A 5,772-nucleotide genomic window follows, 5' to 3' on the forward strand; every position below is an offset into this window, starting at 1 on the left:
ACACATAAAGGTACCATAAATGCAACACATATACTAACCTTATATTTATTTATTAGGGCCATTAGCATGGGAATCTTTCAGTAGTTGGGGGGATTATACGTTTTTCCTCTCTCTTTCCTATTAACATCAAGGGACTAACTAACGACCTAGTTTTGGGTAAACTCCAATCAACTCTATTTCTATAACTAAACATAATTTTTCCCGTGCATCACTCCTAGGACCATGTGCTTATGCCAGATACCTATTTTGAGGTTGTTGCTTCACATTTCATTCATGGTACCCCAGGGGTGGTTCTAGTCAATCCAATAAGCATTCATTCATGCAAAGGAATTCCACATGATAACATTCTAAAACATATGTGGTAATCATCTAAATCTCCATATTTATTTACAACTTTCCAAGCTTTAGTTTCATCTTTAAGTTCATTCTGAATTTTTTCTATAGCATTGATTACAAGCTCAATTAAGAAATATTTTGGAACCCCTCCATAAGTAAGCAATGTGATTAAACGTCTTGAAAGGGATGTTGTGCTTGACTTATAGCTGGTTCCATAAATTTCCAAGGAGTGGATACTTGGGTAACAGACATAATTTTCATCTCTTTCAACTTTGATCATTGACTCTTGAAAATGGATCATTTAACATGGAAAATTTTTGTTAACAATAAATGTTCCTTTAACTATATATCCATTATAGAAAAGATGATACTGAATGAGAAAGTTGTTGGAAAATCAGAATGGAGTAAATATTTTCTTGATCTTGATAATTATTTGTGATGTTTCTTATTCTTACGATTATTTATATCTTCTTTCTTTAGTTCATCAAGCAATTACCAAAAGAAGCAACACCTAAAACAATGAACACAAGATGTAGCACATGCCAAGGAAAAACCCCCTTCGAGGGGAAAACCAAATCAAAGTAATTATTCCTTTCAATAGTATTCTTTGAGACTCTTAACACTAGACCTTGACTAGGTGTTCCCTTCACACCAAGTCAGCCTCCAGAATATTGATCTCTTCCCAGCGAATTCGACTATGCAGCAAGTTGCAGTAGCTAACAACTTTCGGTAGCAATCCAACTTGGAATACTTCTATCTCCCAATCCAGAGTTTTAGCACCTAAATCTGCCCTAGGCTGAAGGAAGGCAAAATTTAGGGTAACCACAAACCACGCTCAGTCTGGTAGCTAGCCCTACCAGAACAGGATAGGGCTCTCTCTGAGTCACACTCAATGAATAGATAAGCAAACACGGTCTGAGATGACTTACAATGAAATATTGATCTTAGGCTAGTAAGTGAATAGGGATACAAGAAACAATTTCTATGAATGATCGAGCTTCTGGGATGGTATGGGACCAACGGTCAGCAAAGAACAGAGAATTTAATACAAAGGCATAGATTACTTCGTGAGGCAAGGCAGGCGGAAAGTGTAGCAATTTAGTTTGGAATAATGCGGAACGGAGAGATTGCTGAGTGTGAAAAGGGCATGGGAACATGAATCCTTTTCAATAGAAGAAGAACACTGAACATGAAATTTTCCCACAGGCAGAGCGATAAAATTGAATTCTACCTAATCTCACTCAGAAAATTTCACTGGAAATGAACATGAATTGAATTATGAAACATAACGAAATACATATGAAAACATAAGAGACACATTTGCTACACTCACAACCACAAGAATCTCATGAAACAAAGCCGCTGCCTTTCATTAATTTCTGTCAAAAATACACAGTGAAGAAACAAAGTTTCTTTCCCACAGTCTCCCAGAAGTTACAAACCAACCAACCCTTTGAAAATAGCTTACATACAATATATAGAATGTTCCATGAAGAGATAGAATGCCCAAGGGTTGGGGAGTTACTCGAATCATTACAAAATGGAGATGAAGAGCCAACCATCAGCTACAGGTGCAGCGCTACAAACATGAAATTTGGCTTGGGTGACCGTTTGCCTCCCTCCGCCACTTGGATAGAAGCCAATCTGGAGAAAAAATACTTTAAATTCCGCCTTTGGTGCCAAAAAACCGAAGTGTAGATGAGCGGGCCCACTTGGAGAAGTCGCGAACCGAAATTTCGCAAAACGGAAGCAAATTTGGCAATTTTTCCTCTGTGCGCCGCGCCATTTTATCTGTGTGCCGTACTACTTTGGGGCCTGTTTTGGGGCACTTGTAGGTGTCCAAAATGTACCCAAGTGGGTTTGTTGGAAAGCCTGTCCTGTCTACTTTCTAACCCCTCCAAATCTCCATTCTCCCAAGACCGCTTCCTGTGTGTCAAAAAAGGGGCAAAGAGGCCATTTTTGGGTGTTTTTTGACCTTTTGGAGACTCATATCTTGCCAAAATTTCTTGTCCGGGCACCAGTAGTCGTGATTTTCCATGCTGAATCCAAAAATGCAAACCAGTCCTCATTTGGAGCTCTAGATTTTTAGCGCTGCGCCACTGCACAGGGAGAAAAACCCTGTGTTGTGCCCAAAAATTTGTCATGTGACCAAAAATTCCCCAAATTTCTTGAAATTTGGGCTGGAGGTTCTCTATGGGGTGTTATGATGGGCCAAGGAAGCCTCACCAAAGATTCGAAGCCGATCTTGATCTTTTGCCTCTTTTGCCTTTCTTGTTGCTTTCCTCAATTTCGCCTTCAAGCTCCTTATCCAGGCCTTTGCACTCATATTTTGTGTCCTGTAATGATAAGCCATGTGTCTCAGCAAAGCATGGTCCTGGTTGGCTTTGTCCAGCAGCTGCTCCAAGTGAACGTTCACTTTCTCTAAAACATACTCCCGGTCCTCATCTCTTTGCTCCATAGGTCTACTTTGTGCTACCATGATGTGTTGCTGGTTTTCCTTGATCAGTTGCAACTCTATCTCAGCTTGCCGGTCCTCAAGTTGTTTGTTCCTCTGCTCCAGGTATGCCATATTCCATTTGGTTCTCCAATATTATGCATGCCGGTAGTTGCAATTCTGTGACGGTGGTTGGCTCATCCCTAACATGTTTGCCACTCCTGTGATGTCTCCTGGGAGCTTGTTCTCCTGAAGCTGTATCGTTGTGAGTTTCCACCTCATAATCTGATGAACCCTCAGATGCCATGATTGTTGTTTATATACTGTACTTAGGCTGCCCTTTGATGATGGTGAAGCTGGGTGTTGTTTGTGATATCTGCCACCAAGGGGAACAATGAAACAAAGGGAGTATTAGGAAGGGAGTAATGTGATGGGAATAGGGGTTATGGGGGGAAGTTTTTTTAGGGATATGTAGGGGGTTTGACAAGGTATGGTTTGGGGTTTTTATAAGGTATGGTTTGGGGTTTGTGTTGACCAATAGGAGGAGGGGGAAGGGAATAGGATTTGGTAGTGTTTTAGGGTAGTGATAATAGGAAAAATGGCATGGGGGAATAAGGAAAAAATGGTAAGGAAGGGAAAATGGGACCTTGGAATCAAAAACACAATTACACAACCCTAGCAACAATGGCTCTGGTGTTTTTAGGTGGTAGGGTTTAAGAGTTTTTGTGCAACCAAAGCCGCCATGAACTATCATCATATTAACATAAAAATGGATGAAACACTGAGAGATTGACCCCACCTAAAAAATTAAAGGGATTAAAGGCAATTGGTTGCGAATTCTGAGAAAAATCAGCCTTGGAAGATCTGTGCGCCGCGCCTTCCATGTGCGCCATGCCAGTGTAAATTTACACTGAAAATTTTCTCCCGGTGCGCCGCGCTCTCTATGTGCGTTGCGCCCTTTTCCAAGTGACTTTTGGAGGCCTTTCCGGTGTCCAAATTGGGTTCAAGATAGCTCGTTGGAAATTTATTCGAGTCTACTTTCCAACCCAACTGGATTTTTTCAATTTGGAGTTCATTTTCCCTGTCAAAAATCAAATCTCCAAGACTGGTCAAAATGTGCCAAATGAGGCTGCCTGAAGGCAGGGTGCTGTTACAATCAACTTTTGAATGCTTTCCTCAACTCCAAATATAGCTCATGATAGCTCATTTTAAATTTCTTTGTGTCTAGTTATCATTTGACTCATCAAGAAAGTCATTTGGCCAACTGAGCTAGGAGATTTTCCCAAGGTCACTTTAGAGGTGCATCAATTCTCCCGAGGCAACTATATTTTTGACATTTCTCCATAACCATGACACCTGTGTAAAAAGTGAAGGAAATTTTTCTTCCTTTGCCTGTTTTGGACAAAAGCCTCTCTTATTTTTCCCAAATTCATCTTTTATTGCTTAGAAACCTCATTTGAGTGAAACCTATCCCGATGTGTGGAACAAGGGATTTGTCGAAATGAAGCGAAATGAAGGGGATAGGGAGTTTCTAAATTCTTGAGGAAATTTTGGGAAGTAGGGAGGGATGTTAGGAAGTAGGGGAAAGTGTAATATCAGAGATTGAGTGAGGGGAAGGGGTCCAAAAAGGCAAAACACAGGTCCAACCTAGAAAATTGCCAGGTTGTAGCAAGAAACTAGGGTTTGTGCGAAAATGAGGAATTTGGGGGATCTCAGTGATGGGAAGTGTTTGATAAGGTACTTTAAGGATAGGGGAAGGTGTATGAACATCAGGATACAAGTTTGTCCGATGATTTTTCCGTCCAAGAGAAATTGCCTTTAAAACCCTAGGAGAGGGAAATGACCTTACCTAGGTGCAACTGAAGCATGAACAAGGTGTTAAATGACCCAGTGGGACTTGACATGATAATGAAAACTCTCTGAATGATGGTACACTCAGCTGAACGGTGACATGGGCCGACATTTGGACAACTTTGACAAGGGTAAAATCAAACCCTAGACCTAATTCCTAGTGACCAAATTTTGCTTGAAGACTCACTGAAATGACAAAATTTGACCTTGATACCTTAAAATCACTTTGTAAGAGCATGTTTGATCACTGGAGGAAGGCTACAATGACTGACACTAACACAGAGCACGTAATAGAGAGAGACCTCCACCAAAACTTCGATTTTCCTTGTCTCCTTAGACTCATCCAAACTCGCATTCACTTCTTCTTCCCGACAATAGACTTTCCCAACTATCCACTTCACACTTCTGCCCAAAAACAAGATTTTCACACTTCTGCCCAGTAGATAGATTTCAAATTTGATGAGAAGTGATGTTCAAAATGAATTCAATGTCCTTCCCTTTATAGGATTCTTATGGGGTCGAAGAGGGTCTTAGGACAACTTGATCTTCCCTTAGGCCAACATGGTGTGGAGGTTACATAATTCATATTTAACTCAATACTTAACCTTTTTACATGATTTAAAATCCCAATAAGTGTCTCTTTAAATGTACAACAATTATATAGGCTCAGAATAAATCTTATAATTCCTGAATGGGGACTTTGACCTAAAACATGGTGACCTAAGCATGAAAACCATGCTTTAATAAGTCACAACAATAATAATAAAATTTATTTTCTTTATTCTTTTGACAATTAAATTACATGATGACTCAAGTACATTATTGAATACTGAACATAGTTACTTTTTTCCAACACTCTCTCTTAACTAGGGAGGTATTCATAATGTACAAATACACTGAAAAATCTCAAACGATATGAACCATGAAGAACATTTAGGCACCACAATGTCATGGACTAGATTCTGACCATGGCAATCTATCCAACCAATCACTCAACAATTTAGGCACTGCAATGCCATGGACTAGATTCCTGACTAGGACAATCTATCCATGCGAGACTAAGGTGGACTCAAGCTTTCATCTCCTCTAGGTACCATCAGGCTTACTTGCTAAACACCAACCCAAACATACAGGCATGTATCCAAAACAAA

This window comes from Pinus tabuliformis, chromosome 1_2 (genome assembly GCF_031772625.1).
Source record: "Pinus tabuliformis cultivar Carrire ecotype Pingquan chromosome 1_2, CPIR1, whole genome shotgun sequence".
Classification (NCBI taxonomy): Eukaryota; Viridiplantae; Streptophyta; class Pinopsida; order Pinales; family Pinaceae; genus Pinus; species Pinus tabuliformis.